At 38.2% G+C, this 26440-nt stretch overlaps 1 long non-coding RNA gene across 2 annotated transcripts in view; it reads left to right on the top strand.

Moving 5' to 3' along the window:
* The window catches only part of LOC134736344 (uncharacterized), a 393342-nt gene that overhangs the window by 238943 nt on the left and 127959 nt on the right, over positions 1 to 26440 (top strand). The window contains exons 1-2 of one of the 2 annotated variants that reach the window (XR_010120299.1): positions 18697 to 18786; positions 19410 to 19553. The exons of the other annotated variant lie outside the window; for it this stretch is intronic. This is a non-coding gene — a long non-coding RNA (uncharacterized lncRNA). Of the gene's footprint in view, positions 1 to 18696; positions 18787 to 19409; positions 19554 to 26440 lie in introns of those variants that run through there. 2 annotated transcript variants of the gene reach the window in all.

The following is a 26440-nucleotide window of genomic DNA, read 5'->3' as shown; positions in this document are numbered from 1 at the left end:
ATAACACACTCCTGTGCCTGCCTTTTCCTCACCATATCACTTTCCTGTTCCCCTCCTGGGGTTCCCTGCATCTCTTGGTCCTTATCTCAGGTCTGTTTCTGGGGGAAACCAAACAAAAATAATGAGTCACTAAAAATACTCAATGATGGGCTGACACATTCAAAACTTTCCTTTTCGACTTTAGTTGGCACTAAAACAATGTTTGGGGTTGGTGGGTGGCACACAGAGTGTACTGGAGTTGAATAGAGGCAAAGTGATGTAACTTTTTTTTTTTTTCAATTCTACACTGGATATAAAAAGGACTGGAGGTTGGAACACAGGAGGATGTCTTGCTTTCTATAAATCCTGCTTGTACCTGCTTCTCAAATTCTGATTATAACCAGAAAGTTGCACACCCCCATCAAACACGCTTAACAAATAGTTTTAAGCTCTTAATTAATTGTATTACCTGAGATTTATACTGTTTATAAAAAAGGTCTTGGTAGAGGTGAGGTTCAACTTTGTCAATTTACAGATTATGCCTTTATGTGAATTAACTTCAGGGTTTCTAATATTCCTAGTTCACCTGAGGATTTCTAAACATGCAATTTCTGAAAAATTCTTCCTATTTTAATTTCTCCACCAATTTAGTTTAGCTCTTACTTAATATACTGCAAGAAGTTGTTATTTCAAAGCAAGAAAGCAGAAAACAAATGTTTATACCTTAAAAAACCAACAATAACAACAATAACCTTTATAATATCAAAGATGGTTGTGGTGTGGAAGTCAAAGGGTGGGAAGGGTATGATTGCTAAGGGGGCAAAGTGAGGTTATTTTCAAAACTCAGTTTCTGTCTCCTGTACCTTCCAGAGACTTCTCCAGTAGTAACTCTGAAAGCAATAATCATAAATCCCTTTTACATATGAACAATCATTTGTGACAACCTTGAAACTAAAATCTAGATGAGTGAAGTAATGTGTAATCAACCCTTTGATCTCAGTGCAGTGGTCCTTTCTGATTCATTTAGCAGCTGAATCACTGGGAACATGCTTACCCTGTTTTCTTAGCCAGCTCTCTGGCCAGGAGTAGAATCCTTTGCCTGGAAGGTCATGTCTGTTTGGAGCACTGCATCTGAGATCATGCCCCCCACATTTATCCTGCTGTGGCAGCATTAGCATTAGAGCTAAGATGAAGGGGCCCACAAGGTTCAGTTTCTGATTAGGTGTGCTGTTTTTCTGCTTGGCTTATAGCACATGTGTTTATTATTTCATGATTGTATTCTGTGTTGTGTTCTAGCCGTGGTTCATTTATATGTGTGTCCTTAACTCTTAGCATAGAAACTTACCCATAGGAAATGCTTGTTAAACAAACGGATTGCTTAGAAATCTTCTAAGATGAGTTATATGATAGGAGATAAAACCTTGAGCTTAGAGTTGAATATACACATGGAAGATGAGATTGGCCACCCATGAAAGCAAGCCACATAATCAGATGCTAAGAATTCTAAGTATGCATTAAGGAACTAGGAAAATACCCTCTAAAGAATCATAGCTTTGTCTAGGTCCCTTTTACTGGTGATGTGTTTTTGAGCTAACTCTATTTACTCTGCACGAGCAAAGGGTATTTTCTTAACAAGTGAGCTGGGGAGTAACAAAGTAAGAAAAAGGAAATGGGGTGAAGAGGTCTTGGCAAGTGTATTTTGTCCTGTAGTGAGTGATGCTGTGCTTCAAATAGAACTCAATTACTCAATTCCCAGAGGAGATTGTCCTTACCTAGAAAAGCATCTGTTTTGCCCCGATATATGTAGTATAGCACTATAGTATGTATTACAGCATAGTTTTATGCTACGTATATGTGCAAATACACGCATGCATTTACTCACTATTAATATTGCATTATGCAGTTACACAGCTAACACCACAATGGGCATGTAATGGTTAATTCATCATGTCCCTGGCATGTTTTAGTTATGGATGATTTGTGGTGTTACTTAGGGAGGAACACTATGTTGCCCAAAGTAAGGAGCCAACATGGGCATCAGAGAGTGCTCTGTTGGAAGGGGCTATAGGATTAGAGAGACACCAGTCATCCCTGAGCTAACAAATAAAGCAGGCAACCAGCATTTTGTTGTGGGTGTTGGAGAGGCAAAGCATCTGTAAAGATTACTTTGAAAGAGAATGTTATGTAGTGGCAGATGCATAAACTAAGGACTATTTCAAATAGTAAGCAAAGACCTTGAAACAATACAATAGCCACCATTGGTAAAATGTCAACTCTGTGCCAAATATTTCATGTACCTTATCAGTAAACTTCAACACAATGCTATCTGATAGGTGTGCCCATATTTTAGAGATGAGAAAATAGATGTGAAATGGGCTACAGGTCACAACTTTTAAGAGGCATAACAAAGATTCAAAACTAGATTTGTGTGATTCCACAAATCTGAAATCTTTGCAGTACACTGCCACGCAATGCTTTAGCACAGAATAGAATGAGACAATAGGATGTGTTGATAAGTATCAATATGATATGTTGAAGAGAGTCAGCAAGCTTGTAAAATGGAAGAGGAACCTGTTAGCAGTGCTGAATCCCTGTGGGCCTGCAGCAACCTCACTTCTTGTCTCCTCAGAAGAAAGAATTCGAACAGGGGCATAAGGCAGAGTGAGAGACCAAGGCAAGTTGTAGAGCAGGAGTGAAAGTTTATTAAAATGTTTTAGAGCAGAAATGAAAGGAAGTAAAGTACACTTGGAAGAGGGCCAAGTGGGCAACTTGGAGATTCAAGTTCGTGGTTCGACCTTTGACTTGGGTTTGTTTTACACTGGCATGCTTCCCGGGGGATTGCATCCCTTCTCCCCTGATTCTTCCCTTGGGATGGGCTGTCATATACTTAGTGGCCTGCCAGCACTTGGGATGCTGCATGCACAGTGTCTTTACTGAGTTGTACACATGCTCACTTGAGGCATTTTCCCCTTACCAGTTGAGTGTTCATATACCGCTTAAACTTCACCATTTTGCCTGTTAGTGCACATGCTTGAGCCCACTTGCCCAACTCCTGAGGTCTTACTGGGCAGCTGCTGATCACCAGTTTCATGTATTTCTTTTTATTGGGAGACTGTCTTTCCCTGCCTCTGGCTGTGTCCAATTATTATTTTAGACAGCTTAACAACTGCCAGACCATCACCTGATGGTTGTCTGACATTCCTGGTGGAGGGAAGGGGAACCCTCTCCTGCCCGCCTCGTGTCTGATTAACTGCCTACTGTGACAAACCCAGACCAGGAAATTATCACGATAGAAGTTCCCAGTTGCTCTCAGGTCTCCATTAAGGAGCAACCTGAATTGGTATTAGAATCCATTGAATATCCTTATATTATACTTGTGAATGAATAACTCTTTTTGTCATTTAGGAATGCATGCATTTGAAGAATCTCTTTCCCATCTTATTACAGATATTGCTTTACACCGAGAATCTAAGATTTGGCTCTCCAGAGCAGTCAAAACTCTTTGATTAGTGATCCCTAATTTAGACTGCTGTCATTATAAGGCTTGGTGGCTCTATAGACTGCAGTTGCCTCAAACAAACAAAGTTGCTATTCTCAAGAAACTTCCCCTCTATGAAAAATAGCCTTAAACTTATAAGAATTGGGCAGACTCATCTTGTTTCTAGAAGAATGCCTGCATTTTGTCATACCATGAGATTAAAAGGCTGCAAGTGTATAATAGACATGTAGCTGGTCCTCTTATAGCTCCTATAATGATGTGTCATTTGAGACCGATGTGACAAGATAGAGTCTGTAGAGAAACAGTCAGTAAGATTGTAAAAGGGATTAGCACTTAACCAAATAAAAATAATAGCTATGGTCCCGTCAGGGAGACTATAATTTATAAATATTGCTAGGGGTGGTCACACTGTTTCTGGATATAAACTGCTTACTAGCTAAATCAAGAAGAAATCTCTTACTACCAGAGGAAGATACTACAAGTCTCCCTTCCCTGTCCTCAACTTGGCGTTGGCAGTTAGCAGATCCTATGCTGTGACCCATAGATCAGTGTCTGTGAGCAACAGGAAATAGAAAGTGTCAGTAATCAAGCTGGGGGGAGCTGTTCAAAGCCTGAATTTACCCCAGAGGATCTTCAGAAAGGGCAGAATGAAAGCCAAGGTATGCAAATGGAGCCAGGCAGGGGGAAAGATTAAATGTTGCTATTTGAATGCATAAACCTCTTCATGTTTAATAAGTACTCAGATGTGGGAAAGAAAGTTTCAGAGAAAATAGTTATAAATCGTAGTCCATCTGAGCAGCTTGTACCCTGAGGCCAGAACTGGGCCTATGTATTTATACTAGCACAGGAGCCCATGCTTTGGTTTCCGGTTCGGTATCCCAGCATTTTCAGGCATGGGTTGGTAACTTACACTGTTTTGTCTGCTGAGTGTCTACCACCACCCCAATCAATATTATCATCTTGAATTATTTCTGAAAACCATTCTTCCCCCAATATTAATCCAGGTACTTTGGGTGGAATTGCCCCATTTCTTGGTCCCTGTTCTAGGTGTGAACACATGACTCAGACCTGATCACTCAGTTGGCTCGACAACCGGTCGATTCCCTAACCGATGAATCTGAGATGGACATATGAACAAAGTTAGTCCAAAAAGACTCAGCTGTGAGAATTTTTTTCCAAGAACTATTCAGAAAGGGAAGCTCTCTTCCTATTAGGGCTGGTTTTTGAGCTGGCAGCAGGTGGACACAGAGTGTGGTGGGCACTTTGCTATCATAAGGAAGGAGCTATCATTCAGGAAAGCAGAGTCCAGCAATGAAGAGAAGCTGAGTCCTGCTGACATTGTTTGAGTTCCTAGGTTGGGCCATACCTGAAGATCACGTATCTCTGGAATTTTTAGGTACGAGTCTAATGGATTATTTTTTGTTGCTTACTCAAGGCCACTTTGAGTTAGGGCCCTTTCTACTGGAAGAATACTGATTTGTATATTTCTCAAGTCTTTTCTAGAGTTTGTCCCTAAACCTCAGCCATCCTGTCTGGGATTCTGCTATCAGACCTCTTTGATTCTGAGAATTGCATTAAACATTCTACTCTGTACCTTTAGACCAGTGTTTCTCAACAGAAGGTAATTTTGCCTCCTAAGGGACATATGGAAATGCCTGGAGACATTTTTGGTTATCATTAATGGGAGTAGGTAGATATAGGCCAGGGATGCTGCTAAATATTCTATGATGCATAAGACAGTCACCTACAACAAATAATTATCCAGCCAAGATGTCAGTGGTGCTGCTGCTGAGAAACTGTGCTTTAGATTTTATAATCGGCCTGCTTTCTAGGCCTAATACTGTCTACCATTCATTAATTCTTCATTCATTCAAAATCATACATTAGGATCCTCTGGTCTGAGCATTGTACTAATGTCTGATGATGCAGCAATGGTCAAGGCACAGTCCTTGGCTGTCAGGAACTTAGAGATGTATTTGACTCAACTAGTCTTATCCTCTTATTGCTTGCCTCAATTAGCCTCTCTGAACCTCACATCCACCCTGGGGTTCTGTGTTGTCTCAGGATGTTGGACATCCTGATCATGAACATGGTCCATTCTGTACCTCAAGTTGGGTCATGACAAGTTACATTCATCATCCTAAGTAGCTACTTTTAGCACAGCAATGTGTCGTAATTTGTAATGGCGTGGAGAATTTTGCATGGGTTAAAGGAACTTAAGCTTCTTCAGCCTTTCTTTTTTTTTTTTTTTCTTCCTGGTGGGTGGGTGGGGGGCTTCATGGAAATCTTTCTCTGGAGAAACAGCAGACAATAATTCCATCTTTTTGGCTCCATGATGTGGTGAATAACAGATGCTGGCTGAAAGGAGACCATTTATAAGAGTAGAGGAAGTGAATGCATATTTGGTGTTCTGTCTAGCGTATTTGTAGTACATAATTTTGAAAAACTGTTTGCCCATGTCTGGTGAGTAACCTTTCAAAGTGTCTGTTCAGCATTAGTATGCTAGTACTGTATTTCAGATCTCAGGAATTTGATCTAAAGAATGGCATTTGTGTGTGAATAAGCAGCAGGGGAAGAATTACAGGAGTACATATGTTTGTTTTTTATTTTTCTCAGTGAATCAAATGGACAAAACAGATTGCTGTGGAATGCTTTGTGATTGCTATTTTGAAAACCTGGTCATATATTTTTAGCCTGCAAAACCTCTGCTCTGACACATTTCCTCATGGGGACACACTGCAGCTGCTGAGAGAAGGGAAGTCCCAGCACTGCTTTCTCACCATGGAACAGCAGGAGAGGAAAGCCTTTTGAATTCTAGCCATGATAACCCTAAAGTTTACATGCCCACAGACTCCAGCTTTGCAAAGTGATTTTTTTTTAACATAACACAAAGAAGACCCAAGTGTCAGGCTGGCTGCTAAAATGATACAGGCAGGGGAGGTTAAGATGATGAAGGAGTGAAGGCTGCAGTTTAATAAATGTAAGTCAGAGCATCGCTCCTTCAGAGCAGTGTGTTTATAATTGGTAACTGGAGGTGGCCAAAGGCATAACCTCACTGGATTTCTTAATCAATCATCATTAAATAGCTGTACATTCAATGAAACCAGAGACATTGTTCAGTCTTCCATGATTTCTGCAGAGTTGGAGGGTGGTAGGGAAAGGGGTCTCGACATGCCTTTTAGCCAGATCATCTGTCAGGCATAGAATTAGGATGTGCCTTATTTTTTTGATCATGTGTGAATTCCAAGTGCTCTCAGATTAAAAATATATTTCTCTTTCTTTTCTTTTTATTTTGTGCTAGTGTACAAAGACTATTAACATGGAGTTTGATTTTTTTCTTTTTGAACTAGGAACACCAATGAAGATGTCTGAATTATGGAGGGCACAAATAATGACTAAAATATATTTCATACTTACTATGTACCAAACACTTTGTTGTGCATGCTACATCCATTATCTAATTTAATCTTTTTGAAAGAGATGCAATTATTTTTATTTTAACTTGGAAAGGAGAACTTTATTTCTGAGGATTGTAACCTGCAGACTGGGAAACAGAGAGCCTCTGGCTGAGACCAAAAGCAAGCACTTCAAAGGAGGAAGAGTGGAACAGGAGTTTTATGCTAAATGGACTGGCTAAATGTTTATATTTAACAGGTTACAGGAAGATCCATATTTAACAGATTACAGGAAGATCTACAACTGTTAATGAAATGGGGCATCACGCAGGCATAAGCAAACGTGCATGTTACATATGTCCCATATCCACTTTGGGGTGGAAACCTAACATTAAAATGTAGTAAAATTAGGTTTTGTATCTCAAAAGGTGAAACTTAGGACACAAAGTGTTTAGTGTGCAGCTTCCATAAACTGAGCAGAACTAGTCTGTAGTTGGTGGTCATTTATCAGGAAGGGATGCTTTGTGAAACCTGTCAGCTGCTATATAAAGACTGCAAAAATGAAGGGGAGGCTGGCTGTGGCCTCAGGTGGTTTGTTGAAGTCAGCTGAGGAGTGAGTCTTCCATTCTTTGTTTTCCAGGGCTGGTTTCTGTTTAACTTTCGGGAAAAAAAAAAAATATTCTGGCAATGGTTAGTGAGGAAGGGAATTACTGAGGTGTGACCAACTCCCATCCTGTTATCGCGTAGACATGTACTTTTTAAAAGTTTTCTGAAGTCTCCTTGGCCAAGAGGAGTTCATTCAGCCAATAGGGGTGGGGGCACTTAGGATTTTGTTTTTATTTCACATGCCTATGCTGAGGAACCCTGCCTCAGGCAATGGAGAGTCATTGGAGGATTTTAAATAGTGAAATGGTATTCACTCTTAAATAGCTATCTAGTGTTTTCTTTAAAATTTTTTTATTTTTCTAGATTTAGATTTTCAAGTGCAGATTTCTTACATGCATATATTGCATTCCTGTGAAGTCCAGGCTTTTAGAGAACCCATCACCCAAATAGAGAACATTGTTTTTTTTTTTTTTCTATCATAAGCATTCATGTTTATTTATTTATTTATTTATTTATTTTGTATGTTTTCTTGTATTTTTCTTTTTTTTATTATTATTATACTTTAAGTTTTAGGGTACATGTGCACAATGTGCAGGTTTGTTACATATGTATCCATGTGCCATGTTGGTGTGCTGCACCCATTAACTCGTCATTTAGCATTAAGTATATCTCCTAATGCTATCCCTCCCCCCGCCCCCACCCCACAACAGTCACCGGAGTGTGATGTTCCCCTTCCTGTGTCCGTGTGTTCTCATTGCTCAATTCCCACCTATGAGTGAGAACATGCGGTGTTTGGTTTTTTGTCCTTGTACCCAGTAGGTGATTTTTTCATCCCAAACCCTCCTCCCGCCCTCCTACTTTGTACAATCTCCAGTGTCTATTATTCCACTTTGTATGTCGATGTATACTCATTGTTTAGCTTCCACTTACAAGTGAGAACATGTGGTATAGAACATTTTGTTTCTGAGTTATTTCAGTTAGGATAATGGCCTCTAGTTTTGCATCCATATTGCTGCAAAAGACATGATTTTATTCTTTTTTGTGGCCAAGTATTATTCCATGGTATATATACACCATATTTTCTTTATCCAATTGTCTATTAATGGATACTTATGTTAATTCTCTATCTTTGCTATTGTGAATAATTCTGTAATAAACATGTGAGTGTAGGTATCTTTTTGGTATAATAATTTCTTTCCCTTTGGGTATATACCCAGTATTGAGATTTCTGGATTGAATGGTAGTTCTGTATTTTGTTCTTTGAGAAATCTTCATACTATTTTCCACTAAGGTTGTACTACTTGATCTTCCCACCAACAATGTATAAGTGTTCCTTTTTCTCTGCATCGTCTCCAACATCTGTTGATTGTTGACTTTTAATAGTTGCCATTCTGACTGGTGTAAAATGGTGTCTCGTTGAGGGTTGATTTGCATTTCTCCAATGATTAGTACTGCTGAGCTTTTTAAAATTGTTCGTTGACTCCTCGTATGTCTTCTTTTGAGAAACTTCTGTTTATTTGCCCACTTTTTAATGTGGTTATTTGTTTTTTTCTTGTTGAGATGTTTGAGTTCTTTTTAGACTCTCGGTATTAGCTCTTTATTGGAGGCATAGTTTGCACATATGTTTTTCCTCATTGTATAGGTTCTTTCCTCTGTTGTTGTTCCTCTGCGGTGCAGAAGCTTTTTAGTTTAATTAAGTCCCATTTGTCTATTTTTGGTTTTACTTTGTTTGCTTTTGAGGACTTGGTTATAAATTCATTGCCTAGGCCAGTGTCCAGAAGAGATTTTACTAGATTTTCTTCTAGGATTTTTATAATTTCAGGTCTTACATTTAGGTCTTTAATCCACCTTGAGCTAATTATTGTACATGGTGAGAGGTATGGGTTCAGTTTCATTCTTCTGCATATAATGATCCAATTTTCCTAGCACCCTTAATTGAATTGGATGTCCTTTCACCACTGTGTATTTTTGTCAACTTTGTGGAAGATCAGTTTGTTGTAGTTATGTGGCTTTGTTTCTGGATTCTATATTCTGTTCCATTGATCTCTGTGTCTATTTTTATACCAGTATCATGCTGTTTTGGTTACTATAGGCTTATAATAGAATTTGAAGTCAGGTAGTGTGATGCGTCCAGCTTTGTTGTTTTTGCTTAAAATTGCTTTGGCTATTTGGGCTCTTTTTTGGTTTCATATGAATTTAGGATTGCTTTTTCTAAATCTCTTAAAAATGACATTGGTCATTTGGTAGGTATTGCATTGAATCCCTAGATCGTTTTAGGCAGTATGGTTATTTTAATGATATAGATTCCTCCAATTCATGAGCATTGGATATTTTTCCATTTGTTTATCTCAAGAGATGCCATTATTATTTTCACCTTATTAGTACAAATGCAGTGTCTTTTGTCAAATTCACCAATGCCCCTCTCCTGCTCCTGGAATAGTGCCTGTAACATAGGGGTGTTACCCGACCAATCAGATAGTAAAAAGAACTCACTAAAATGCGAATTAGGCAAAAACAGGAGGTAAAGAAATAGCCAATCATCTGTTGCCTGAGAGCACAGCGGGAGGGACAATGATCGGGATATAAACCCAGGCATTCGCGCCAGCAACGGCTACCCTATTTGGGTTCCCTCCCTTTGTATGGGAGCTCCGTTTTCACTCTATTTCACTCTATTAAATCTTGCAACTGCAAAAAACCCCAAAAATATAGGGGTGTTAAATAAAGATTTGTTGAATAATTTGTAAAACCAATAATGACGTAGGAAAAGATGAACTAAGTTTTCTCCCCACTTCTTTTGATGATAAAATACCTTGTTGTAGACATGTTTTAACTGAGAACAACTAATTGGATGAAATATTGAAAAAATAATCTGTTGGAAGTTAAAAAAAACAGATAAAGACCAAGTCAGTTCTCTCTAAGTGAAGTCATCAAGAGATAAAATTCCGAATTAAAGAGAGGGATAGGGACAGGAGCTTAAAGTAGATGTCTTCTTTCCCCCTTAACACAGACACCTTTCACAGCAGTAGCAGAGAGCCTGGGGAACTAGGAACAGCTTTCAGAGATTTTATAGGGCTGAAGCACAAATATGGGAGCTCACTGCTCACCAAGATGAAGAGGTCCTGCAAACATCTTGCGGATATTGAGGTTCTGCAGACCCAAGTCAAATTCCCTTTCCACTACTTTCTAGCTGGGCATGTTAGTCCATATTCATTTTGGTTGCTAACAAACATTAATATGAATATAATATTAATATTATTTTATTACATTATTGCTATTAATAAATGTTAATAAAATAATAATGTTAATAAAATGTTATGTTATATTGTATAATATATTGAAATAAATAATATTTGTTATTCATAATTATGTGTATTTGTTAATATTAACAATTAATATTGTGTAATTAATGCTACCATTAATATATAATAACTAATATTAATTAATATTGATATTTGTTAACAACCAAAATAACACATTTAATATTAGTATTAACAAATACTATTTGGTTATTAACAATAAACTTACACTGAAGCATCATCAGCATACATTTTGAATTAACGCAAAGTGATTACACACATGTATCCACCACCAAGATCAAGAAACAAAATTCCAGAAACCTTTTCACGCCCACTCTTCCTAAAGTAATCATTATTCTGACTTCTTATGTCGTAAACACATTTGCTTGCTTTTTAGCTTTATATAAACGTCTGGCCTTTTAAATCTACTTCATATCTGAGGGATTCACCTAAATTGTGGTATGTGGCCATATTTTGTTCATTTTCTGTTGCTATTTATAATACTACTTTATGGCCCAATGTAAGAGTAAGTTTGGTAAATTTTTCACATGCACTTGAAAAGAATGGATATCCTGCAAGTGTTGGGTGCAGAATGCTATGTATGTCAGTTAGATAAAGTTTTATGATCCTGTTGCTTATCGCCTCTCTATCTTTCTAATTTTGTGGTATTTTTCTGTCATTACTGATAATTGTATGCTAAAATCTCCTGTTATGAGTTGGAAGGAAACTTAGAAACCATGTAGTTTACTTTTTAAATTTTACAGATTATAAACTGAGAAGAAAGCAGATGGACTGAATGTTGATTAAATAAATAGCATGTGTCAGGCAGTGACTGAGGTTCTTTACACACATTGTATAATTAAATCCTCACAAGGATGCTGTGAGGTAGGTAAATTTCTCAAAATTTTACAGGTGAGAAAACTGAGACACAATGAAGTTAAGTGATTTGCTCAGATCTCTCTGGATGCTAAGCTGTACTATGTTACATACCCTAGGGTTCGCTACCTTGCCTATGTGTTGGATTGATTGGTAGTCATTCACAGGCATTTATTCAGCGTCCTTTTGTGCCGTGCAGTGTGTCAGGAGCTAGGGCATGAATAGAGAAAAGCCATGGCAAACTCACAGGTAAATCAACATGTGAATGAACAAATTAAACCCAAGGGAAAGTTTCTCATGTTCTACCCATAAGTTTGTATTTTACCTGGAAGGCGTTGGGGCAACCTTAAATCATTTTTACCAAGGGACAGAGACTGAGCATTAATTACAGCAAAAGCTGCTGGCAGCACGAACTGTGGTCATGGCAGTAAGAATTGAGATCAGGGTATAGACTCTAGAGGAATGTAGAAAGCAGACCTGGGAGTGGATAGAACAGTGCTTTTTTTCACTTGTACAGCCCACAGTCACCAGTGTCGACATGCCCTCTAGAAGAGCATTTCTTAGTACTGGAAAATCAGTTCAGAGAGTTAAGCAACTTCTAGTGGAACATATGTAGAATTGAAGTAATTCGAATTTCTTAGGGCCATTTTTGTCTGAGGTGAGAAGAAGGGCTTTTCTGAGGTTGAACAGAGACTCGAGAAACCTAGCAAGTGTATCTGAGAGTAAATTTGGACACAAATAATGATGTTGTGAGGGTGGATACTTCTCATCCCTGATTACACCCTTTTCCACCAAAATTCCAAATAGTTTGAGAAGCTTGCTTGATGCTCCAAATGTAGCTGCTGATTCCTGTCTAGTAAGTGCATGACCACCCGTGGTTTTTTTTTTCCCTCTTCTTGATCAGCATGTGGTCAAATCAAGGGTAGAGAGATATGCAGATGTTCCTGTGTTATTAGGAACACAGCATTTCTCAATAAAGCTCATAGATGAGAAAGTTGCCTGTGAGTTCCCCTTTATCTTACCTGCAATAGGACTGGGCTTCAAATCTCTCCTGGCTTCAGTGATAATTTCCTTTGGGAATCTCCTTTGTCTACCTAGCACCCTGCACACATTTCAGCTCATACCCGGCAATACTTACCTAGATAGATAGATACAGATGGGTAGCTCTGTCTCCTGGCTTTGCAGTTATGTCTTGAGAATGACAGTGAATCTCCAACTTCTAGACTGATGTCCTGTTGAATCCTAATAGGGCCATTCTTATATCCCATTCTGAGTAGCGCCTGGGTTTTTTATAGCTGTGGCCATATCCCTTTTCTAGATAATTGTTCTTACTGAAACACTGAAACCTATCTTAGTAAATCTGAGGGTCAGTGGTAGCAAAGAGTAGCAGGTCACCTTTTAGAAGAAAGGATACATTTCTGGAGGCATTACTTGCCTAGGTTTGCAGTAAATTATATCTCCTTGGTTAATAATCCTCCTATAATTTCTCTTTCATATTTTCAGAATTGTCTCTAATTTCTGCTTCAATTTTGGAATATTTGGTATTCAGAGTCCCAAAATTGCAAGTCTCTCAGTAAGATGTGTATCAAGAACTTTAAAAATCCATAAGCAAACTTTACTTGCCGTCCTTACTCTATCTAACCCCCAAATGTAGTAAAAGAAGTAATCTACTTTCAGTGACTGAAAGAATTGTTCCCTCAGTGAGCAGATATTTTACCTTTAAAAGTCTGATTTAGCTAATCCAGAAAATCCACTGCAAGTGGATTAACTTCTCCCTCTGTCTAGTCCTGCTTCCTTCCTTTCCCTTCCACAGATGGTGATCCCCAAAGCATTCCATAATTAACATCGTGCATGTTAATCTTTGTTTTAGAGGTTATTTTCCAAAGAACCCAGCCAGATGCAATCACCTAGAACCCCCTTTTGTATTTGCAGATTGGTTTTATGAGCTGTCTAGGGTGAGATATAAGGATGGACCAGGCCAGTTTAAAGCTTAAATAACAAAGGAAAACCTTAAGGTATAGAGGTCTTTCATGTCTTCATATGGCCTACAATGCTGAACATGTACAAAAGGATTGTCTACACAGGCAAACTGGAGTGTGAGAAGCCCTAGGGACATGGAAACCAAGGTCCTATTCTTTTCTAGATTAGAACACAAGTAACTCACAAGAAATAAGAACTGAATCTCAGAGAGATAGCCAGCTGGTTCTTCATGCTAAGGTGATGAATAGAAATTGGTCCAGAGAGTGAACTGAGGTCTATACTGAGGAATCCATTAGAAGAAGGGAAGCACAAATGAACAAATCAGTGGTGTAGGGGCTACTTCTGAATGCTGGAGTCTACTGGGGCAAGAACTAGTATTTAAATGAGTCAAAACAGGAGACATTCCACGTGTTCCTTGAAACCTGGGGATGGGTGATAGATAGTGACAGAAAAGAATGAGTTCATTGGCACCTTGGATTTCTATAGGCTGAAGAATTTCTTCTGAAGCTTGCTGCCGAAGATCAGACAGATACAGCTGACATCCTGACATCCCTAGGAAGATCGCTGTCTGGCTAAAACAGAGGCAGTATGATCATTGCCTCTTCTTTTCTTGCCTACAATGCATGACTCTCTAAACTTAAAGACATGTAGGTAGAACCTACCATGTTATATTGACCCATAACTCTTTATATATTTATAACAGTGTTTTATGAAATGGAGTTTCCTGGGATGAACATGGTATATATACATATTTTTTTTTTTCAGAGCAGAATAAAGAGCCCTGGACATTGAACTTGGTGCATTAGACTTGCAAATCACCATTGGGAATTATGTGCTCAGGTCCTGCTCTTATGTCCATAACACCTTTTTCCCCCTTTAAATTCAGCTTGTTTATTTCCATAGATATGTACAAACATATTCATAATTAATTTAGAATAGACCAAATGTCTAAAAGCAGTAACATTGGGGACTAGGATGGTAATTTGAAACAGTGGTACTCAACCTCTTCAGTGCATAACGGATATCAAATATTAGGATGTTTTGCTTTGTTCAAAATTCAAAATGACACTAGCTGAAACAGATATGATTGTAACACAATCACATCTACAACAGTACAGCAATGTCTTGCAGCATCTATAAAAACATTCACACTTCATTTTGTCCTCCTTCAGCATCAGGCTATTGTTAAATAGTATTACTTGCTGCCCTGATGTTAGACTTTTCTAATATACTTAAAACACAATGTCCTCATGTTCCGGAAGACTCACAGTCTTTCCATTTGGTAGTCTCCATGCCTCTGCCCCTTGCCTCAACATTATAGCAATCAAGCGTATGCCCAGAAAAAATAAAAATAAGATTTCACTTGTTGATCAAAATAGTGCTGGTGAAATGTGCTGGTGAAAAACTCTTACTGAAGTATTATATGCAGCGTTCTCATTGACTCTATTTAATTCTGTGGGGGAAAACTACAATTAACTATAAATTCTTATTCTGAACTGCTTATCACACATTCTCCCGTTGTCCTAATTAATATTATCTTGTTCATTTTCACAGATGAAATAAAGGGAATGAAAAAAGAAAATGAGTTCCTGAGTTATTTTTTAAAAACAGGTATCATTTTGCATTTTATAGGTTATAACCTATGTATAATGCTAGCATATCATTTAAATGCTAACATATCATTTAAAAACCCCACACACAAGGCAGTGTACACATGACCAGCCATTCGTTTTTTGTTTTGTTTTGTTTTCAAATAAATATTATATCCTGTTATGAGGTCCATTTTAATCATGCAGCACTACCTTATTTTCTTAAAATAAAACAACCACATACTATTGCTTTCTAGTGAAGTATTGCAATTTATTTAATCAGACCCCAAATGGTAAAAGCTTGGTTGTTTCTACATTCTTGCCACTGCAAACAACACTGCAAAGAATGTTTGCATATTAATTTGCTGACTACATGCTACCTATAAATGTAATAAGTGATTTTCTTTAAACCCTGTAAAATTATCCTGGCTCTTTAACACAACATCATAGTAAGTGAGGAGAAACTGGAATGGTCAGTGTATTAGTCTGTTTTCATGCTGCTGATAAAGACATACCCAAGACTGGACAATTTACAAAAGAAAGAAGTTTAATTGGACTTGCAGTTCCATGTGGCTGGGGAGGCCTCACAATCATGGTGGAAGGCAAGGAGGAGCAGGTCACATCTTAAGTGGATGGTGCCAGGCAAAGAGAGAGTGAGAGCCAAGCAAAAGGGGTTTCTCCCCATAAAACTATCAGACCTTGTGAGACCCATTCACTACCACAAGAACAGTATGGGGGAAACCACCTCCTTGATTCAACTATCTCCCACCAGGTCCCTCCCACAACAATGGGAATTGTGGGAGATACAACTCAAGATGAGATCTGGGTGGGGACATAGCCAAACCGTATCAGTAAGCATTAACCCCTCATTCCCATCCCTATTGTTGTAACCTGCACCTCTCATATTTATTTTCCATCTATACCTCACTACTTGCAATTTTCCTTAACATGCCATACTGCTTCACAGCTCCCTGTTTGCTTCCAGGAATGCTTTTCTGCATTGAAAACCTAACAAATTTCTACTAATCTTTTAAAATCTATTCACACATTGTTACTCTTGCAAAAACATATTCCCTCCTCTACCAGAGTTAATCATCCCCTTTCTTGCAGTGCCCTCTACCTTGTACACACTCCCTCACTGCCCAAATAGCCCTTGATTATAATTATGTATATACATGTTTGCCTTTCTTATTGGACTCTGAGATCCTGACAGATTGGGACTATAACTTACCTTTTTATCTTTAATGCTGAGTAGACTCATTCTTTTTGGTTATTATCTATCTCTGTTCTTGACACAGTAGATCTTTGTCTAATGTTTGTTAAATGACAAGTGAAAACATTCTAAGTGAACTTGGCTGGATTTAAAGAAGAAAAGCATTTGGGGCCTGTTGTCAATGGTTAGTCATAGATTTGAGGAGATGATGGGGAGTTCTTGTGTTAGCAAGGCCCCTTGACATGGTGATGGTCTCAGCCTTTTTTCCTGCTTACTCTCTGTGAGTTTTCGGCATTTTCTTTTCTCTGATATTCTTTAGCTTGTTTGCATTGTGACTTGGAATGTTTTGTTAGGCAATTTCAAAATTTCCAAGTTTCAAGGAAGCATAATGAAGTTGATAGAAGAGACAGCACTGACACTAAAGTAAAAAATCTTGGGTAAGAAAGAATGAATGACCAAAAAACGCTTAATAGACCTAAAATATTTATTGGTAATGACGTTTCAAAAGGAATAGATGTCTATATGAGCATATTCAGGGGAATTCCTTATTCTAAGTATGCTGCATTGCCATTAACTCTATTCCAGCCAGGATAAATGATTCCTGCACTTAAAGTGTACATCAAAGACTCATTTTAACTTTTAGTGTAATTACCCTCTATACTTTCAGTATTTTCAAATAATATTCTGAATGACTAATTTTTTAAAACTATAGATTACAGGAAAATAAACCCTCAATTTTTTTGAAAAAGTATCTACTTTAAAATGTTATGCTTGATTTATTAATAGTTTCTACTATGCAAAGAATCAACTTCAAATTAAATGGCTTGTCTGGTAATTAAATGGAAGTTTCTCTCAATATAAATACTCTGAAGCCAAACTTATAGTTATTGCTATAGTGAGAAGCAAGAGCTTTTGAACCAATATATTAGATAAAATATATTAGCGTCTCAATGTCTTAGATTAAAACTGAAACTCTCTACTCATTAAACAATAAATCTCCCTTTTACCTTCCCCCTAACCTCTGGTAACCATTATTCTACTAATATCAGCTCTGTGATTTTGATTACTCTAAATATCTTATAAGTGGAATAATATAGTGTTTGTCGTTTTGTGACTGGCTGATTTCACTTAATGTAATGTTCTTAAGGTTCACCTGTGGTATAAGTGTATGTCAGAATTTCTTTTCTAAGGCCGAATGATATTCAATTGTATGTATATACCACATTTCACTTATCCCTTCATCTGTTGATGGGCACTTGCATTGCTTCCACATTTTAGCTATTGTGGATAATGCTGCTATGAACATTGGGGTAAAAATATCTCTTGGAGGTTTGTTTTCAATTCTTTTGGGTATATACCCAGAAGTGAAATTGCTGGATCATACGGTAGTTTTTTGAAAAACAGTCATATTCTTTTCCACAGCTGCTATACCATTTGACATTTCCACCAACATTGGCTGCAATTACTTCACATCCTCACTAACACTTGTTATTTTGTTTTTTTTTAATTGTAGCCATCCTAATGGGTGTGAGGTGGTATCTCCTTGTAGTTTGCATTTGCATTTCCCTAGTGATTAGTGAAGCTGAACATCTTTTCAGGTGATTGATAACCATTTGTGTATGTTCTTTGGAGAAATGTCTATTCAAGTCCTTTACCATTTTTAAATTGGGTTATCTGTTTTTGTGTTGTTAAATGTTAGGAATTCTCTATATATTCTAGATATTAATCATTTGCCAGATATATAATTTGCAAATATCATCTCCATTTTTGTGGGCTTCCTTTTTCATTCTGTTGATTTTGTCTTTTGATGCACAAAAGTTCTAATTTTATGAAATTCAATTTGTCTATTTTTCCTTCTATTACCTGTGCCTTTGTTGTTATATCCAAGAAATCACTGACAAATCTAATTATACGAAGCTTTTGCCCTCTGTTTTCTTCTAAGACTTTTATAGTTTTAGGTCTTTGATCAAATCTGAGTTAATTTTGGTATATGATGTTAGGCAAAAGTCTAACTTTATTCGTCTGCATGTGGTATCCAATTTTCTCAGCACCATTTGTTGTAAAGGCTGTCCTTTCTCCATTGAATGGTCTTGGCAATCTTGACAAAAATCATTAGAGACTTTTTAACAAGATGGCCAACTGGATGCAACTGGGAAGTGCTGATTCCATTGAAAGAGACCAATATTTTGACCAAACTAACATAATTTGAACAGATCTTTGGAGGGAAAATACTGAGAGTGGATGCAGAAGTGACATAGAAGCTGAGACTGAAGAGAGACAAAGCTGGGAACCCTGTGCATGGTGCTCGAATGCTAGAGTTGGTTCCCACATCCAAATGGCTCTTGGGGAAGGGGTGAGTGAAGCGACTGTGGGACTGCCCACTGTTGCTGTGTACCTCTAGAGATCCTAGCTGCAGGGGACCCCACATCACACAGGGACAGTTGAGTTGGCAGGGGGAATCTTCCCAGATAGTAGATGGAAATGGGCCTTCAGACAGTAGGGAGCCAGGGGCCTCTGTGCACAGGACAGCTCTATTGGCCATATCCCAGGGCTCCCCATCTTCCTCCAAGAGGCTCTGGCCCCATTTAACTGTGGCCAGGAGAAAGTGGAGCTGACTTCCCTGCAGGTCTGCCTGCCTGCCAGTCCTTCCCAGGCCCCCTGCCTGGCCACCAACCAGGAGACTATACATAATACATCCTCAGTGACCAACCTGGGTACTTTGCTCCATCTGAGTGCATTCCCAGCAGCCTGGGAGCACTTCAAATCCCCCAGCACACCCAGAACCCAACCCAGAGGGTGGGGATGATGGAGCCACAAGCCAGTCCTGGCAGCCCAGGGCTGCCATGCACAACTTGGGATTGCTAAGCCTGGGGTCCACTGGAGTTGGGGAGGAGCTTACCCTCTCAGAGCACTGAGAGGGAAGAGACATGTAGGTTTGTGGGATACTGTGGGACCAGGGTGTTTCTCCCTCCACAGGGCCAGTTTGAAAAGGATGTGATCTATCTCCCTGCTGTGGCTTCTGCTTGAAGGACTCCAGCAGCCTGGAACATCCAACAAAAGAAACACTGGCACAGTGCAGTGATCAGAGAGAGGCTCTCCCAAGGCCCAGGAATGGACCTGGTAAGAGAGTAACCTTCCTCTCCAACCCTCTACCCAGCCCCTCTCCCCACCCCCTCTCCCTACCCCCCAATTGCAGAGCACAGCTGCAAACTTGAGGAAATGCAAAGGAGCTGCATGGCTCAAAGCTTATCTACTGATCATTACTCTTAAGCACCATCTACTGGGTCACAGCCCAAACTACAACACAGGAGATATTTTGCTAATATACCCCCCTGTGAAACCAAGGGCAAGAATTTGGCCACAAAGACCCTGTACAGAGCTTTGGACCTCTGAAAACATACAGAAATGAAGCCAACAACTTACATCACAATTAAAGGAACACCAGCCCTCCAAGATGAGAAAGAGTCAGTGCAAGAACTCTGGAAATTCAAAAAGCCAGTCCCCTTATCACTAAACAAGTCCATTAGCTCCATAGCAATTGTTCTTAACCAGTCTGAAATGACTGAAATGACAGATACGGAATTGAGAACCTGGATGGCAAGGAAGCTCACTGAGGTTCAGGAGAGACTTGAAACCCAATCCAAGGAATCCGAAGAATCCAGTAAAACAACCTAAGAGCTGAAAGACAAAATAACCAATTTAAGAAATAATGAAACTGAAATTCTAGAGCTGAAAACTAGAAAAATAATTCCATAAAAACAAGAATTCCATAATACAATCAGAAGTATTAACAGCAGAGTAGATCAAGCTGAAGAAAGAATCTCAGGGCTCAAAGACCAGTTCTTCAAATCAACTCAGTCAGACAAAAAATGAAGAAGAAAGAAGAAAGAAGAATAAGAAGAAGGAAGAAGAAGAAGAAGAAAAGAAGAAGAAGAAGGGGAGGAGGAGGAGGAGGAGGAGAAAAGAGGAGGAGGAGGAGGAAGAAGAAGAAGAAGAACATATAATTAAGAAGAATAAACAACACCTCTGAGAAATATGAGATTATATAAAGAGATCAAATTTTCAAAGAGAGAAGAAGAAAGAATAAGCAACTTGGAAAATACATTTGAAGATACAGTCCGCAAAAATTTCCCTAATCTCACTAGAGAAGTTGATATGCGATATGGTTGGGGTCTGTGTCCCTGCTCAAATCTCATGTCAAATTATAATCCCCAATGTTGGAGGTGGGGCCTGGTGATTGGATCATGAGGGCAGATTTCCCCTTTGATGCTGTTCTCGTGATAGCGAGTGAGTTATCATGAGATCTGGTTGTTTAAAGTGTGTAGCACGTCTCCTCTTCTCTTCCTCCTGCTCCAGTCATGTAAGACAAGCCTGCTTCCTGTTCACCTTCCGCCATGACTGTCAATTTCCTGAGGCCTCCTCAGCCATGCTTCCTGTACAGCCTGCAGAACTGTGCGTCAATTAACCTCATCTCTTTATAAATTACCCAGTCTCAGGTATTTCTTTATAGCAGTATGAGAATGGACTAATACAACATGTGTATTCAAGAAATATAGAGAACCCTGGCCAGTTACTGTACAAGGTGATCATCTCAAGGCATATAGTCATCAGCTTCACCAAGGTCAATGCAAAGGAAACAATCTTAAAGGCAGATAGAGATAAGGGTCAGGTCACATACAGAGGTAACCCCATCAAGTTAGTAGTGGACTTCTCAGCAGAAACCTGAAGAGATTGGGGACCTATTTTCAGCATCCTTAAAGAAAATAAATGCCAATCAAAAGTTTATTTTTATTTTTAAAATAATTTATTTATTTATGAGATAGGATCTCACTCTGTTACCCAGGCTGGAGTGAAGTGGCATGAGCTCAGCTTACTGCAGCCTCAATATCCCAGGCTCAGGTACTCCTCCCACCTCAGCCTCCTGAGAAGCTGGGAGCATAAGTGTGTGCCACCATACCCAGCTAATTTTGTACTTATTTATTTATTTTTGTAGAGATGGGGTTTTGCCATGTTGCTTAGGCTGGCCTCAAACTCCTGGGCTCAAGCAATCCATCCACCTCTGCCTCCCAAAGTGCTGTGGTTACAGGTATGAGCCACTGCATCTGGCCCAACCAAGAATTTCATACTCCACCAAACTAAACTTTATAAGTGAAGAAGAAGAAATAAAATCCTTGCAGACAAGCAGATGATGAGGAAATTCATTTCAACTAAACCAGCCTTATAAGGGTGTGCTAAACATCAAATCTAAAGGAAAACACCTGCTACCACAAATACACACTTAAGCACATAGCCCACAGACACTATCAGGCAACTGCACAATCAAGTGTACATAACAACTAGCTAACAACACAATGACAGGATCAAAATCTCACATATCAATACTAACCCTGAATATAAATGGGCTAGATGCCCTACTTAAAATACATAGAATGGCAATCTAGATAAAAAAAATGACCTATCTGTCTGCTGTTTTTAGGGATCCATCTCACCTGTAATGACACCCACAGGCTCAAAGTAGAGGGATGGAGAAAGATCTACCACGCAAATAAAAACAACAAATAAAAGACAAAACAGTGTTTAAACCATTAACAAGAAGGACAAGAAGGGGTATTACGTAATGAAAAAGGGTTGGATCCAAGAAGAAGACTGAAGTATCCTAAATATATAACCAACATTAGAGCACCCAGATTCATAAACCAAGTTATTCTTCACCTAAAAAAAAAATTACCTAGCCACACAATTATATAGGGAGATTTCAGTAGCCCCACTGACAGCATTAGACAGATCACTGAAGCAGAAATCTAACAAAGACTGGAATTAAACACAACCCTCGACCAACTGGACCTAATAGAAATCTACAGAATACTCCACCCAACAACCAAAGAATATACATTCTTGTCATCTGCATATGAAACATATTCTAAGATCAACCACATACTCAGTAATAAAACATGTCTCAATAAATTCAAAAACATCTAAATTATCCTAAACACAGTCTTCGACCACACTGCAATAAAAACAGAAATTAATATCAAGAATATATCTCAAAACTACATAAATACATGGAAATTAAACAGCTTGTTCCTGAATATCTCTTGGGTGAACACCAAAATTAAGGCAGAAATTTAAAAAAATTCCTTTAAATTGATAAAAATAGGAGCACAACTTACCAAAATATCTGGGATGCAGCTAATGTAGTGTTAAGAGTAAAGTTTATAGCACTAAACATCTTCATCAAGAAGTTAGAAAGCTCTTAAATTGTCTAGCTTTGCACCTAAAGGAACTAGAAAAAAAAGAACAACTGCAAAGCTAGCAGAAGAAAGAAATAACTAAAATTAGAGAAGAGCTTAACGAAATTACAATGCAAAATTTCATACAAAAGATCAATGAAACTAAGAGTTTGTTTTTTGAAAGAATAAGCAAAATTGATAGAGTGCTAGCTAGATTAACAAAAAAGAGTCAAATAATTACAATAAAAAATGACAAAGGTGACATTATAGCTCATTCCACAGAAATAAAAAAGGTCCTCAGAGACTACTATGAACAACTCTATGCACACACATCAGGACGAGATTGAAACCCTGAATAGACCAATATCAAATTCTGAAATGGAATCAGTAGTAAAAAACCTACCAATCAAAAAAATTCTGGACCAGATAGATTCACAATCAAATTCCATCAGATGTACAAGAAAGAATTATACCAATTCCACTGAAACTATTCCAAAAATTGAGGAGATGGGGCTCCTCCCTATCTCATTCTTTAGAGCCAACATCAGCTTGATACCAAAATCTGGCAGTGACAGGAGGAGAAAAGAAAACTTCAGGCCAATATCCTTGATGAACATAGATGCAAAAATCCTCAACAAAATACTAGCAAACCAAATCCAGCAGCACATCAAAAAGTAAATACACCACAATCATGGAGGCTTTATTTCTGGGATGCAAGATCGTTTCAACATATGCAAGTCAGTAAATGTGATTCATCACATAAACTGAATTAAAAACAAAACCACACGGTCATCTCAATAAACACATTTTGATAAAGTCCACCAATCCCTCATGATAGAAGGCCTCAACAGACTAGGCATTGAAGGAACATATCTCAAACTAATAAGAGCCATCTATAAAAAACCCATAGCCAGCATCATACTGAATGGGCAAAAGCAGGAACCACTCCCCTTGAGAACTGGAACAAGACAAAAATGCCCACTCCCACCGCTCCTATTCAAAATAGTACTGGAAGTGTTAGCCAAGGGTAATCATGCAAGAGAAAGAAATAAAAGGCATCCAAATAGGAAAAGAAGAAGTCAAGCTATCTTATCTCTCTTTGTTGATGATATAATACTATACCTAGAAAACCTTAGAGTCTGCCAAAAGGCTTTTAGAACTGATAAATGACTTTAGTAAAGTTTCCAAATCCAAAATCAATGTACAGAAATCACTAGCATTTCTGTACACCAATAAAGTCCAGCCTGAGAGTCAAATAAAGAACGCAATTCTGTTTATAGTAGTCACAAATAAAATAAAATACCTAGAAATACAGCTAACCAAGGAGGTGAAAGAGCTCTATAAGGAGAGCTACAAAACACTGCTGAAATAAATCAGAGATGACACAAATAAATGGCAAAACTTTCCATGCTTATGGGTTGGAAGAATTAAAATGTCCATATTTCCTAAAGCAATCTGTAGGTTCAATGCTATTCCTATAAAACTACCAATGCTATTTTTCACAGAAGTAGAAAAAATATTTTAAAATTCTCATGGAATGAAAAAGAGCTGGAGTACCCAAAGCAATTCTAAGCAAAGAGGACAAAGCTGAAGGCATCACACTACCAGGCTTCCAAGTGTAGTATAAAGCTAGAGTAACCAAACCAGCATGGTACTAGCACAAAAACAGACACATAAACCAATGGTGCATAATAGAAAACTCGGAAAGAAACCATCTGATTGTCAACAATGCCAACAAAAACAAGCAATGAGGAAAGGACTCCCTATTTAATAAATGGTGCTGGGATAACTGGCTAGCCATATGCAGAAGATTGTAACTGGATCCCTTGCATTCACCTTATACAAAAATTAAGTCAAAGTTGATCAAAGATTTAAGACCTCACAATATAAAAGTCCTAGAAGACAAGCTAGGAAATTTCGCTCTTGACATTGGCCTTGGCAAAAACAAAAAATTTGGTTAAGTTTCCAAAAATAATTGTAAGAAAAATAAAAATTGACAAGATTGACAAAAATTGACCTAAAATGGACAAAAAAAATGACCTAAAATTGACCCAGTTAAACTAAAGAGTTTCTGCACTGCACAGTAAAAGAAACAGAGTAAACAGACGACCTACAGAATGGGAAAAAACATTGGCAAACTATGTATCCAACAAAGGTCCAATATCCAGAATCTATTAAGAACTTAACAAGCAAAATCCAAAACACCCCATTAAAAATGGGCAAATGACATGAACAGACACTTCTCAAAAAAAGACACATAAGTGGCCAAAAAAATATGAAAAATGCCCAGCAGCACTCATCATCAGAGAAATGCAAATCAAAACCACAGTGAGAAACCATCTCACACCAGTCAGAATGGCTATTAGTAAAATGTCAAAAATCAACAAAAGTAGTTGAGGATGCAGAGAAAAGGGAATGCTTATACACTGTTGGTGGGGATGTAAATTAGTAAAACCTCAGTGGAAAACAGAATGAAGATTTCTGAAAGAACTGAAAATAGAACTGTCATTCAATTCAGCAATCCCAATATTGAATATATACCCAAAAAGAAAGAAATCATTATATGAAAAAGATACCTGCATTCATATGTTTATTGCAGCACTATACACAACAGCAAAGATATAGAATTAATGTAAGAGTCTATAAATAGAGAATTGGATAAAGAAAATGTAAGTATACACCATGAAGTACTACTTGGCCATAAATAATAATGAAATCATGTAGTTTGGAGCAACGTGGATGCAATTGAGGCTGTAATCCTAAGCAAATTGTGCAGGAACAGAAAACCAAATACTGCATGTGTCACTTGTAAGTGGGAGCTAAACATTGAGCACACATGGACATAAACATGGGAACAACAGGCACTGTGGACTACTAGAAGGGGGAGGGTGGGAGGTGGACATGGCTTGAAAAACTACGTATTGTGTACTATCTGGGTGATCGGATCATTCATACCCCAAACCTCAGCATCACGCAATATACCTATGTAACAAACCTGCACATGTACGCTTATATCTAAATAAAAGTTGGGAAAAAAATCTTTTGAACACCTATGAGAAGGGTTTATTTCTGGGCTGCTTTATTCCATTGAATTATATGTCTATCTTTATGCTAGTACCAAACTGTTATGATTACTTTAGTTTTGTAATAGATTTTTTTATTATACCTTAAGTTCTAGGGTACATTTGCACAATTTGCAGATTTGATACATAGGTATACATGTGCCATATTGGTTTGCTGCACCCATCAACTTGTCATTTACCATAGGTATTTCTCCTAATGCTATTCCTCCCTCAGACGCCCACCCCCTGACAGGCTCCAGTGTGTGATGTTCCCTGTCCTGTGTCCAAGTGTTCTCATTGTTCAATTCCCACCTATGAGTGAGAACATGTGGTGTTTGGTTTTCTGTACTTGTGATAGTTTGCTAAGAATGATGGTTTCCAGTTTCATCCATGTCCCTGCAAAGGACATGAATTCATCTTTTTAAGGGCTTGCATAGTATTCCATGGTGTATATGTGCCACATTTGCTTAATCCAGTCTATTATTGATGGACATTTGGGTTGGTTCCAAGTTTTTGCTATTGTGAATAGTGCCACAATAAACATACATGTGCATGTGTTTTTATAGTAGCATGACTTATAATCCTTTGGGTATATACCCAGTAATGGGATGGCTGGGTCAAATGGTATTTCTAGTTCTAGATCCTTGAGGAATTGCCACACTGTCTTCTACAATGGTTGAACTAATTTACACTCCCACGAACGGTGTAAAAGTGT

The sequence above is a fragment of the Symphalangus syndactylus genome, chromosome 1, assembly GCF_028878055.3.
Source record: "Symphalangus syndactylus isolate Jambi chromosome 1, NHGRI_mSymSyn1-v2.1_pri, whole genome shotgun sequence".
Classification (NCBI taxonomy): domain Eukaryota; kingdom Metazoa; phylum Chordata; class Mammalia; order Primates; family Hylobatidae; genus Symphalangus; species Symphalangus syndactylus.
The sequence above is the reverse complement of the archived record's forward strand: the minus strand, read 5'-3'. Positions and strand labels throughout refer to the sequence as shown.